We start from the raw sequence: 14,000 nt of genomic DNA, 5'->3' as shown, positions 1-14,000 counted from the left end.
GTTACCTTGGTCAATTTTATCAATTGTCTCGGAGAAAGAGCACATTGTAGTCTTCGATATGAATTGGATATATGCAGTAGTGTTGTTAAAGACCACAAATGGCGCTAAAGCAATATTGGAGCCAACACTGACAGACAGTGATGGGTTCAAGCTTGGTGGTCTCCAATTCCCTACCGTCTCCAATTCCCTGCACCTACCCTATATAAATATCGCATTATTTTCAATATTTTGTTGCTTACTTTTCACTACATTCGCAGTTCTGCTCCCCAATACAATATTTCTTTAAATCCAAAATTACACATCCGCGAGAACTTTACACTCATCTACTTCCGGTTCCCTTGTGATTTATACAGTTGCAAACACATGGGGAAAGATCCTTTGCTCACGCGTGTCCTTCCTTATAGAGTAGCATTCCTGAAGACATCAAATAGTGTATAACCTGTGATTCCTTTAAAATCAGGTAAAAACTTTTCTGTTTAAAGTTAAAGACCAGTGTTGGAAACGACCCCCTCTCAAAAAATGAAATGGAAGCTCTTATTACCAATCATGTGAAAGAATATGTTTTGACTAATACGTGATGATATTATTTTTTTTTACATCATTATATACCTGATAGATATCGCGCACGTGTTGCGTAGTCCCATATACATCTTTCTGTGCAGCGCTTGTAACTTTACTAAGACTAGGCCAAATTTCTTATTATTTTGATGATACCAGAACCTTGCATTACACACCAATACTTATATGCTAGATGATCAACCTTTTTTGATCGATTCCACAACGTTTCTTTCACAATGCAATCGCATGACCGTATATAACTGGGGGGTGTTTCATAAAGCTTTTGACTTACGACTATAACAAATGTGGTATCTATGAAAAATCTGATTACGACTATCGTAGCTTGTTATTGAAGTGAAAATCCGTTTCATAAAACTAATAACAAAGTGATCGTTTAAAAAACGATCATTACGATTATGCGCGTGCGCAATAGCTCCATTTTCTTTGCCGTCGTCTGCAATCACCTGTGACAATGAACCCAACTTCGGTGCTTGAAATGTTTTTTTCATAGAAATCCCGTAAGTACATGTCATATTTATTCCCTAATACGAAGAATTATATTCATAACTCGACATCTGTGTGCTTATTTATATTGAAATACTTTTCCAGCAGTTAAACAAAGATTGATTATGAGAGCTCGTATGCGAGTGTTTATCAAATTGCGTGCGGCCGAACCGAGGGCCAAAGCTGCGTGTAACGCCGGGATGGTGGCGGGCACTTATGCATCAGTCCTCCGATGCTGTTGTCCGGAGTGACTGAGCTGTTGGAGTCGACTGAGCTGCATGAGCTGAGCTCAGCTTAGCTTAGTTTCGGATTTAATAAATTTAGAACCGAAAATTACAGTTCTATTTTATCCTAATTATCAAAACAGCAACTGCTGCAGTGAACTGTAAGAACCCAAACAGTGTCTAGATCTAGATTTCAATAGACTAGTGAGTAGAGTCTAGTCTAGATTTAGATCTAGTCTAGCTAGACTAGATTCTAGTGATCAAGAAATAGGAATGTGACTAGAGTCAGAGTAGAGTAGACTTTAGAGACGAGTCTAGTCTACTGTCTCTGACCGCCTCTATGGGAATATGTCAACAAATTAAATTTTATTAAAGAAATGACCCATATCAGACGGTTATTTAACTCTATTTTGGGGGGCACTTAACAAGATTGCTTGCACATTAAAAAAAAAATTGGTCCAGGGTTTGATGAAATATTTCGCAACGACTCAGCCAGTCGCTGGATAACCGGGGGGGGGGGTGCACCTTTTAATTTGTTTTGTCCCGAAAATTTGGCCGATCGCTATTTCGATCTGTGGGGGGAGGGGGGTATTTTTGGGTCACCCGTTAGCATATATTTTTTTTTTAAATTAAAATTTAGAATGGGGGGGGGGGGGAGGGGGTTTCCTCTAAAACACGCACACAAAAATAATTTGAGGGGGGGGGTTCGACTCCCCCCCCCTCTTTGTACGTGTCTGAGCACATCTGTTAATAAATATACCTTGGCCGGCTATATTTAACATGACGTCATCTTGGACAAAAATAGCAAAAAAATTGATTATTAGTAATCGCTATTTCGATCTGTGGGGGGAGGGGGGTATTTTTGGGTCACCCGTTAGCATATATTTTTTTTTTAAATTAAAATTTAGAATGGGGGGGGGGGGGAGGGGGTTTCCTCTAAAACACGCACACAAAAATAATTTGAGGGGGGGGGTTCGACTCCCCCCCCCTCTTTGTACGTGTCTGAGCACATCTGTTAATAAATATACCTGGCCGGCTATATTTAACATGACGTCATCTTGGACAAAAATAGCAAAAAATTGATTATTAGTAAATAGTATGCCCTGCCTCCTCCTTTAAAAAAATAAAGGACGAGAAACTCGCCATTTTTTGTAAGTTGGCCTAATGAAGGAGGTTTTTTGTGTGAAATCCAAATTAAAACACGTTAATTCTGCAAATGCTCATCAATATTTAAATGGTCATACTCAGTTTTCAGTCTAAAAATTAAATTCCCCCTCTCTTTTACAGGAAAATGTACATTGCGACTTGTCGCAGTATCAAATGCTTGCCTCCTCTGAGTATGTGCTTGAAACAAGAATGTCCTGGAGAAAACAGACCGTCACAAGAGAAGGTAAGCATATACAGTCAAACCTGCTTTAGTGACCATCTGTCTATAAAGACCACATTTTTTGTCTCCCTTGAAAATGGTTTCTCATTGAAACATGTACTAAAGGAACCTGTGGGGATGCAAAGGGGTGGCTATGCATCAACATGTCTAGTAACAAGTTGCTGTAGTGTTCATTAAGTGTATTTTAACTTCCAATTTGTATCTCTTTTTAGAATTAACATTTGAAGCTTATGTAGAAAGTGGTTAGGGGGGGGGGGTCAATACATGAAAAGGAATGGCAAGCAATTTTTAATAATGCTATTATATTTGTTTTTCTTACATATTTTGTCAATATTTATTGAAATGTTTATAATTCTGTTCCAGGAATTGAGAAGGAGGGCTTCCTGTCAAGAGATCATGGGGTGCCTTGAGGTTCCAGCCTTGAATTTCTGCTCTTTACCTCTAAGCAATGGCCTCTTGTAGGAGCAAAGCACAATGGACTGGTAATTCATAATAAATATTACATGTTATTAACCAATCTGGGAAAGAAATAGGGATAAATAGTGTAGGAAATTGATGTGGAGCTGTGGTCTCTGGAGGAAGTGTCGTATAACACAATTTTGCAGGTGCTGGTGAAGCTGCATGTATGTTGATCATCATTTATATTGTGATAGCAGCTTAAACATGATGAAGAGTGGAAAGGAAAATAGTATATAAGAATTCTTTCCTCATTTACAATAGCTTTAGTAAAGTAAAAATACACTGACCTGCAGTTTGTGAAACATGTATTGTAGCACTGTATTACCAATTAAAAGAAGTAAGCGATTTTTACGACATTGGCAATTGTTTACTGGTTATGCTGTAACACAAAATTAATTCTAACCTTAATCCTTGATCTATTGCAAAACATAAACGTATTAAATTTAGGTAACCTTAAATCCCTTTCTACATACTGGTATTGTTCAAAGTTGATAATTTATAATTACTTCCAATTAAGTTCTAAAATTTCTGCAAAAACATACCCTGCTTATCACTTTATAATTATTATTTTACACTGCTTTCATGAACATGCCATAAAAGTGAATTAATTGTATGTCTCTATACAAACAGGTGCCTGTACATGTAATGCAGAAGCTCATGAAGATATGGTAGACAAGACAAGGACCTTGTTGTGTAAAGCTCAGAGGCCAGATGACAGTGTCTGAAGTAAGTTGCCCAATAGAAGAGCAGAATATATTGTGTAAGTGGGACGGGTTGTAAGTTGCAATCGTCAATGAACCCATCCATGCTACCTGCCACCCATCCCACTTTCACAATATATTCTCTAGACAACAGTAAACTACAATCAACATTTGGTTTTTTCATACTCCTATATAGAAATGTTTTGTTGTTGATTTTTAGAATTAAAATCATTAATTAGTTTTTTTTTTTTTTAAATTATTTATTAACTATTATTATTATTATTATTATTATTATTTTTATTTTTTATTTTTTTTTATTTATTTATTTATTTATTTTTATTTTTTAAAAATATTTTTTTTTTTTTTTTTTTTTTTGTTTTTTTGTTTTGTTTTGTTTTTGTTTTGTTTTTTTTTTTTTTTGTTGGGGGGGGGGGGGGCATTCGGCCTAGCAATACAAGGCCTAATTATCGCATATGGCTATATCCTGGAGGTAGTCGCCCCAGAAGTGGGATAAATAACAACTATGTTTGTTTACAAAAAAAGCACGAAAAATAGGAATGTATTCCTGTCGAGCCAACAGTATGTTAGTGTAAATTTATAGAGCGCACACACCATCAGGGACGGTCATGGCACTAGCTTAGCAACAGTTCTCTTTAAAGGTAATACAAAGTTTTGGGAAATTTTGAAATTGGGTGGATAGTGAATCTTTACAATTTTGATATATTTGGATGCCCCTGTGGATGTATTATAAGTACTAAAAAAATTAGCCCCTAAAACACTTCTGTTTTCGAGAAAAATTGAATATAAAAATTTACCGGTGCTCCCGGTAAATTTTGATAAATTTCAAATAGCGCCTATGGCCGTACAATGGTAGCTGCGACCATGAAAATCTCAGAATATGTAGTTGGGATATATAATTTCCAAACGGGAATAGCTAATCAGTCGATTTTAGTCAAGAAACATTGTTTCATAGCTAAATAATATCTTGACCTTGAGAGGGAGCTATACAACATAAAGAGTTTATTATTTACAATTTCATAACTTTAGACTCTATTTCAACCGAGACAACGATCAATGTATATTGTAGGAACGCATATGCTTCTAATATGTTAATTTTAACCAAATTCATGACCCCATACCAAAACTTTGTAATACCTTTAATACAAGTAAAGTAAATGTTCATTTGATAATCAGTTATACCATCAGAAAGTCAAAACAATTTTGCTACATTATAAAGAACTAATAGCCTTTTGAAGATTACTAGAAGAAGTAGAAGAAAAAAAGTAGAAGAAAATAAGGAGAAGAAATACTCTGATGATGTCAGCTTTACATCTTAAAGTGCTTGTACAATATTTGAAAATTTATATATTTTTTTCTTCAACTAATCTTATGTTCATGAACAGCCAGCTTGTCAGAATTGGTTACAAAGATGCAAGTGGACTTGTCTTCAGAAGTAGCTAAAGAGGAGCAGTCAGCCGAAGGAGCACGCAACTCCAAAACAATGTGGATACTGGATACTTCTCTCAAGTTCATCTCTAATCAGACATGGCTCTTCAGGAATCAAGATGAGTCAATGGAGGTAGAGGAGTTTGTGACCCTCCTGACTGTGGACTACTTGCATTATACATGTAGCACTACTGCACAAAACTCGACCAGTCATGCTTGAGCAAATCGTAACAAACACTTGTTGAAGCATTGATTTATGTAACTGGTATTATAGCCATTAGGTAGAGTTAAGCTTCTAAATTTGATAAGAAACTTTGTCCCAAAAGAACCGCAAGCTGCGATCCCCTCCCCCCCTCTGCTCTTACCCTTCGAGCAAGTGATCAAATGAATTAAAATCCAAACTTGATTAATAATGAATTGATCTGTTAAATATTGTCATCATTTCAGTATAGTTCTTTGTGTGGAGATCAGTGAATGGATATTTTCATGTACAATGCAAGTGAGGTGGCTATCTTCATTGGAATTCAGGATGTGAATTCCAATAAAGATGGCTTGTTTTCAAGGAGCGAAGTAAGATGGATTGCTGTGAACTTAATGACATATAGGGAATGTTTCCCTGTATTGTCGGATTGAGGTTTGGATGGCATGGATGTTGAATAATGTGAAATTAGTGAAAAGAATGGCAGAATATACTAAATTTGTACACCAGCCTATGGGAAATAAAAAAAATTGCTTTATTTGAACACTTTTGTACACAGGTCTATGGAAAAACATAGCAATAACAACACTTACCGCACCTCATGGAGCTGCGGTAACTGTTACCATTGGTATGACCACTTACCGCTGCTTTTTTCAGCGGTAAAGTTTTATGAAACGGAAAGTTACCGCTGCTTCCAAATTTACCGCTGAAACTGGAATTTACCGCTGAAAATGGGACTTACCGCTGCGGTAAATGCTTTATGAAACGGGCCCCTGATCTTGATCCAGAAAAACACAGGTGGAGGGGAAACCCCTTTTGATCCCTGGTACGTGTTCACGTGCCTTTTATAATGAACAAAAAGCATTGGGGTGGTTTAGAGAGGAAAAACCCCATTTTTGTTTTCTCAATTTCGCAACATTTACATTGCTCTTTGCTGTTCTGCTCGTTTCTTTTGTAACAACTTTTTAAAAGTCTTGTTGTAGATGCGGAGGAATAGGAAAGGGAGAGATAGATAAAGACAGAGAGAGAGAGAGAGCGCTTATGGGTGTATATGTGTATGTGTGTGTATGTATATGCGTGTGAGGGAGGGGTGCCAATGTGGTATATATGAGGCTTGTTGATAAGCACTTCCCAAAGAAATCAAGGAACAAAAGACCAGAACTCATCTCCAAATGCCGCCATGAAAACAAACTCTACCTCTGCAAACTTCAAAAGAGACTATACCTAAATAAATAATTATATATTTATGTACCAGCACCTTGGTGGAGACTATTTTGCGGTACCCCCTCCCATAAACTTCATGTTTAAAATTCCATCGCAGTACCTGAGCAATTACAATAGTCCCTTCGCCCATGAGTAAATCTTATTGTATTGTATTGTATTTAATAGTTAACTCTTACTTTGAACGTATTTGCACCCAGATTGTAGAGTAATCATGTACTTTTAAGAATGCTACCATTTGCCTGATGATCGCTTTCATATCGATAGAACCATGTTGAAGCTCTTGTACAATCGATCATCCAAAGCGTAATGACATTCAACCTGATTCGCACTTTTGGTAACATGTCAAACGAGCAAAAGGGAAGAGTAGATCGAACTCGTAGAGTCGCACAGAGGGTTATAGAATCAGATCTGCCCCTGTTCCAGCACTTTATGAAAAACGCCTACTTGCCAAAGTACAAGATACACTGTCGCTCATATAGTTGGAATATTTTTTTTTTACCCCAATTTATGGAATTATTTTGACAATGATTTATTCCTTATAATTATATCTAGATAATAGTATAGATTCTCAGATTTTATTGAATAATAATTTGCCAGTGTTTGTTTTGTGTGACTGTTAAAGCATGTGTATGCTACTATGCTTATCAACTAGGGGGACTACGCCCTTCAGTCATACATGACAGTAATGAGGATTAATGCCCCACAAAAGGGCACTTATATGGCACATCGACATGGTTTTGATCCTGGGGCCTCACAGTTACAATGCCATTGCTTTGCCACTGAACCATGACTGTACGCAGCGGGGGCTAGGGTAGGGGGCAGTTCCCACAAATAAAAAAACAAAAACAAAGAAAATGCAATAATTTTTCAATAATTCATTGAATTTTCCCCAGTCCCCAACAGAAACAAAATTCTGTGTTTCCCATGCCTTAAGCCATAATGCATGGTCGTACAGAGGATTTTTTTAATGATTTGTTTTTATTTCAAGATTATGTTGCTCATTTTTCACTGCATTCACAGTTCTGCTCCCCAATACAATAAATCTTTAAATCCAAAATTACACCCCGCGAGATCTTTACGCTCATCCACTTCCGGTTCCCTTGTGATTCCTAAAGTTGCACAAACTTGGGGGAAAGGTCCTTTGCTCACGCGTGTACTTCCTCATGGAACGCCTTCCTGATGACATCAAAAAGTGTATAATCTCTGATTCCTTTACAAATCAGATAAAAACGCTTTTGTTCAATTCCTGTTTATTTCTTCATGAGCCTTCAGCACTCCGCGTAGTGGATTTGGCGCTATGTAAGTTACATTTACTATATTAAAGAGAAGGTTGAGTTCTGGAGAGAGGTGAAAAATAATTTGTGAGCGTTATCATTCTTATTATGCAAGTGTGGAAGAACATCAGATAAGACAAGTCATGTTCCCTGTAAAGCATGGCTCTTCAAATGCCTTCATATTCTAAATAGGTCATGTAACATCGTAAAAATCCAGGGTAAGATTTTTACGCCACATGTTCATGTAGTCCCATATACATCTTTCTGTGGACGGTGTTTGTAACTTTACCAAGACTTGGCCAAATTTCTTATCATTTTGATGATTCCAGAACCTTGCAATACACACAAATTCTTATATGCTAGATGATCAACCTTTTCTGGTCGATTCCAAACCGTGACTTTCACAATGCAATCGCATGACCAAAACTCAACCTCATTTTTAAGTACCCGCGGAAAATTACCCCTTGAAAAATCAACCCCTCTCCCCTCTGGACAATATTACCACCCGAAAAAATCTGCTTTTATTAAAACCAACTTATTATTAGGGTGGATTTCCCCTTTAATGAATAAAAGGGGTAATTTTCGGAGAGGATTGTATTGGGGGGGGGGGGGGGGGGGGTTGTCGACGGGGGTGATTGTTCGCAGGGGTAATTGTACTGGGGGTGGTTGTCCTTTGGGGTAAATTTCTGGGGGAGGGGGTTATTGTCCTTGGGGGGGGGGGGGGTAGTTTCCGGGGGTGATTATCCAGGGGATAAGTGTCCTGATACAAGAGAAGTGGGGCCTTCAAGGGAAGCTGATTCTCTCATCTCTTTGAAGGCATTTAAACATGCTGAAAAAGGCATTTTTAATCGCTGGAGAGAACTTTATAATAACAATGATGCTTATGGAGTCTTGTATTGCGATCATGTCTAGCAAATTGCCACTCCTAGCGCTTTATATTATTACCCCGACAATAGCACGGCTGCAATTACAGCGCTCGAGCATTATAATGAATTGATATCTGCCAAGTAATCATTGACCTGATCTTGATCCAGAAGAACAAAAATGGAGGAGAAACCCCTTTTGATCCCTTATACGTCTAGCCTGAACTGCATCAATCAATGGCTGAAAAATTCTTTTTACAAAAGAAACGTTGAAAACTAGATTTAGCTCAATTTTTGTCATTAATATGAATATCATATACAGGATGTATTTAATGTAATATTATGTAACATGTCTAAAAACTCACTACCGTTCAGGCAGTATTAAAGTCCCATCCATCTTAAATCAACTTACAACTTATTACATCGTATTGTTTTCTGTTACAGCCATGTTAAAGAGGCATGTTGTATCGACCGAGAATTCCTAATTTTGTTTGAGACCCTCATCGGTCCTGAAAATACAGTCGTAGAATAAATATTATTATATATATATATATATATATATATATATATATAGTATATATATATATATAAATACATATATATATATAGTATATATATATATATCACCTTGGCACCCCCCCCCCCCCTCTCACACGCATGAACATACAAACACATGCACCCATACGCTCTTTCTTTCTTTCTCTCGCTCGCAATCTTTCCTATTCCTCCGTATCTACACCAAAAAGAACAGCGATATATCTATACGTTAACAAAGAAACGAGCAGAACAGCATTCTCGCAGTCCAAAGACTGAATTGCAATGGTTACCAAAGTTTACAATATATAAACATGATAAAAGCAATTATACAATAGTATATTAAAACGGTCTAGGCAATCAACATTTAAATTCAAATAAAATTGATCAAATGACAATTATAATGGCAACTTTCATTAATTTCAATTAATAAGCATGAAATTCGTAACTGAAACATTCTAAAAATATACTATTGAAATTAATCATTAAAACCATTACTATTACGAATATGGCATGCCGAAGGGTTGATTATTGTCATTGGTAAAACATATTGGAAATATTGGAAATATTGGAATTGGATTTCATGATGGGATTAAGAAATAAAGTGAATTACATTGCAAATTCGCGAAGAATATTGAAATTTGTTGATAATAAAAAAGTTAAAATAAACATATTGCACTGGCTAAATACTAGGTGAACGGTGTGAATTCATTAATATTCAAGTATTACTCGTTCTTTAAAATTCAATGCTATTAATATACATTTTAAATCACAATTAGATATGAAATGAATAAAAAAATTGATTTAAAAATTCAATGATTAAATACCTATTGCACAATTACTAGCAAATACTCCCCACAAGGAGTGCATTTCATTTTATATTACAGCAGAGTGAATATCAGACATACACAATTATTGGCATCAGAAATTTGTTTCATTCAGAGTCCTTACCAAGTAAGGAAGAGTGCTGTTTATCAGTCTTTCTGTTCGGCATTTAAAGTCTCTCAATCTATCACTGTGTCTCAATCGTCGATTCGTGCTCTGCATCTCTGGAAGCCAGTCGCGAAAGTGCTTGTAGAGCGATTCTGCGAACCTTAGGCACAGATGTTCCCTTCTGTCAGAGAGGGATTGTAGTCTGAAATCTGGAGGGCATTTTCATAGCTGTGGTATCGATCGTGGAAAATAATACGGAGGGCTCTTCTCTGGACTCTCGCGATATCATTGGCCTGTTGAGATGTAATGGATGAATTCCAAACTGGAACACAGTACTCCAGCACAGGGCGAATGTAGCACGTGTAAATTGTGAGGAGATCTTCCACAGGGGCGCGATAACGCTTTAGGGCCCGAATAATGTAGAATTTTCGCGATGCCCTTCCTGTGATATCACGAACGTGGCTGTCCCAACGTAGGTTATGCTGCAGTTTAACACCCAGAAGCTTGAGCTCTTTCTCTTCCTGCAGAGTTGCATCATCTAGTTGAAGATGCAAAGGTTAAAGTTCGGTCCGTGAGAAGGACACTCTCATCGATTTGCACTTTGACGAGTTGATGCGAAGACCGTTATCCAAACACCATTGATGGAACAGCGTTAAGGTGAAGGGCATCATGTTGCATGACCCTCGTCTGCGGCTTTCTGCGAAAGTTATATCATCAACGTATTTCCATCTTAATTATAAAAGGCTCGTGAATGAATTCAATAAATGTTTTGCCGAGAACACGTTTTTTGCAAGTCTACAAATTCCGCTACGTGTAAGAAAAAGGGTAGAAGAAAAAAATATGTACGATATTCTGTACAATGTGGTCCTGATGACTTGCCATTTTTTCCCTTTGTCGAATTTTACATATTTTTCCCTTATTGATAAACACGCAACTGATTCTTTCCATAAACTATGGTTGCACGACAGCGTAAGCCTCTTTATATTGTATTATAAATATACTTTGAGGACACATACAATACACACCTGCCTTATAAATGATACGAACAACTTAATGGTAACGAAAAAAAAAGAAGTTGAGCATGCTCGTGAATCCGAAAACTTGATAAATTCGTATAAATTTTGTTTCACATGCAATGATATCAGTGTTGACATTTTAGTCATTGTTTTAGAAGATGTAAAATTCCAGGCCATTCTTTATCATATTTACCTAGTAATTAGTATGGATAATTTAAGCTCTTTTATATGTACAGAGCAAATCTATTCGGCAAGATTCTTTTGAATGTATATTCTTATATACTCATATATGTATATATATATATATATATATATATATCCACCACTATTTATAGAGGGAAGGGTGTAGGACTGCTAACAGTTAAAGCAGTTACAATATAAAGAACACAAACAACACGCCAAGAGATATATGGCATAATATGTGTTTTTGCCAAATAAGAAACGTGTCTTAGATTATTATAATGTAAATAACTATCAGTCAGTTCAAAATACATTTATTTACAATCGAACTGATATTAAATAAAATAGTGCATATTCTAAATGTATGCCAGTTCCTTTTCTTAATTCGTATAATATCAGATCATGATATTTTTCACATTTCGTTTCATAAATCAAACTGCCAGCACTTCTTATTCCGCCGCGGGCAACATAAACTCCCCACATTCATATGGTCTTGTTTTTTTTTCTCTCTCTCTCTCTCATGCATTATAATCTGATTGGAAATTATGCCATCTCTCCTTCTCTATTTACCCCTCACCCTTTGGACCCTTACCAACTCTCCCTATATTTCTCTCTTTTATCAGTCCTTCGAGCTTGAGCTCTCTTTTTCTTCTCTTTCTGCTCCGGTATTTCGATTGTGATGCTGCTCCTATTCTGTTTTCATGCTCTCATTTATATTCATGATGTGATTCAGAACTTGTATTTAAGATTCTTGCTATGTATCAGTCATATACATTGTAACTGTCTTGTTATGTTTTGTGCTGAAAGCCGGAGGACCGAACATGGTCATAGACTTTTTCTTTATAAAGTCTTGACGCCCCTCTGGCTTTCAGCACACGACACCACGCTGTTGTCTTATGTTTTGCGTATTACATGTTACACCAATGGAAAACAAATTTCTGTATTTTATATGGACAATAAAATCTCTCTCTCTCTCTCTCTCCCTACTCTCTCTCTCTCTCTCTTTCTTTCTCTTACCTTTCTTTTGATCTCATTTAAATTTACTTATGAATGGATTATTATAATGCATGACAGTTGCATTTACTAATAATGGTTTCACTGCCTATCCCCAACTGTTATTCATATAACCGCTTTTGCCTACGAAACAATAATATTCCTAACGGAATGTTAGACAAGTCGCGAATTTTATGCTTGCAACGTCATATTAGAGTGTCAAATTTAAAACTAAAATGTAGTTGTTTGCATTCTTCAAAGGTGAGATTCATTAAGTATTCTTGCTTTACCATACTCATGATTTAATTTTAGGACACGATACTAGTGCGACGAATCACTAAAATCGCATAATCATGTATTGTCAAATGACAAAGCGTCGATCGATTGACGACTCACAGTTCATAGCAAATGTACATGACTGTACTTTTCAGAGGTCATCGTACAGGAGAATTACCATAAATTATCAATAATTCATCATATTTTGCCCCGATCCCCAACAGAAAAAAATTCCTCTGTAGGGCCATGTATTATGTTTTTTCTGTTGGGGACCGGGGGAAAATGCAATGTATTATTGATAATGTATTAAATTTTCTTTCTTTCTTTGTATTTGTGGGGCGGCCTCGTACCCTACCCCCGCTGCGTACATTCATGATTCAGTGGCTTAGCAATGGCCTCGTTACTGTGATGCCCCAGGATCAAAACCGTGTCGATGTGCTATATTAGTGCCCTTTTGTGAGGCATTACTCAGTTATGACTTAAGGACGTAGATCCCCTAGTTGATTATCATAGTAGCACACATATGCTTTAGCAGTCACGCAAAACAAACACTTGGAAATTATTATTCAATAAAATCTGACTATTATCTAGATCTATTAGGAATAAATCATTGTCAAAATCATTCCATAAATTGGGGTAAAAACAATTATTCCACCTTTATGACCAACAGTGTACATAAATGTAAGTTTTGGCATTATAATAATAATAATAATAATAATAGCCTAATAGTCCACTCCAAATTTTATTAAAACGAAGCGGAAATTCTTTTTGCCCAATTGATCGTGAGCCCGGCAGCCACTGAGCAGCGCCAGATCGACGTTGCTCTATCCCTTATTGTTGAACGCCAAACAAGGTAGCAACAATTCCCATCTTTTAACGTCTTTTGGTATGTTGCCAATAACGTTTGCAATGCCAAGAGTCTGGAATGGGACTATGGTTCTGGCGACTATGTATAACACGTTCTTTTAAATAATTACTTAATACAACTAGAAAACCTAGATCTAAAAAAATAGTTTCTGACGGCTAATTTCTAAGCCAATTCTCAGTGTAGTGACATGTTCTTATTTCTGCGTCCATTGCTTTCCATGTCTTGTGATTTTTAACTAAATTCGATCAATTTTAAAATAGCTGTGCTCCTCATTTGAAAGTATAGTCAACCATTCAGAATAATTTATAAACATTTGCTTTCTTAATTGAGTTCCATGTGAAATAAAACTATGGAATCTACT

At 36.5% G+C, this 14,000-nt stretch overlaps 1 long non-coding RNA gene across 1 annotated transcript; it reads left to right on the top strand.

Annotated features, from left to right (window-relative positions):
• Window positions 1-2,573: 2,573 nt before the first annotated feature.
• Window positions 2,574-5,648, top strand: LOC105440715. The gene is made up of 4 exons (XR_004066057.1): window positions 2,574-2,676; window positions 3,037-3,155; window positions 3,763-3,858; window positions 5,237-5,648. It is a non-coding gene; the product is annotated as an uncharacterized LOC105440715 (long non-coding RNA).
• Window positions 5,649-14,000: the final 8,352 nt, after the last annotated feature.

This window comes from Strongylocentrotus purpuratus, unplaced genomic scaffold (genome assembly GCF_000002235.5).
Source record: "Strongylocentrotus purpuratus isolate Spur 01 unplaced genomic scaffold, Spur_5.0 spur5_scaffold_3, whole genome shotgun sequence".
Classification (NCBI taxonomy): Eukaryota; Metazoa; Echinodermata; class Echinoidea; order Camarodonta; family Strongylocentrotidae; genus Strongylocentrotus; species Strongylocentrotus purpuratus.
The sequence above is the reverse complement of the archived record's forward strand: the minus strand, read 5'-3'. Positions and strand labels throughout refer to the sequence as shown.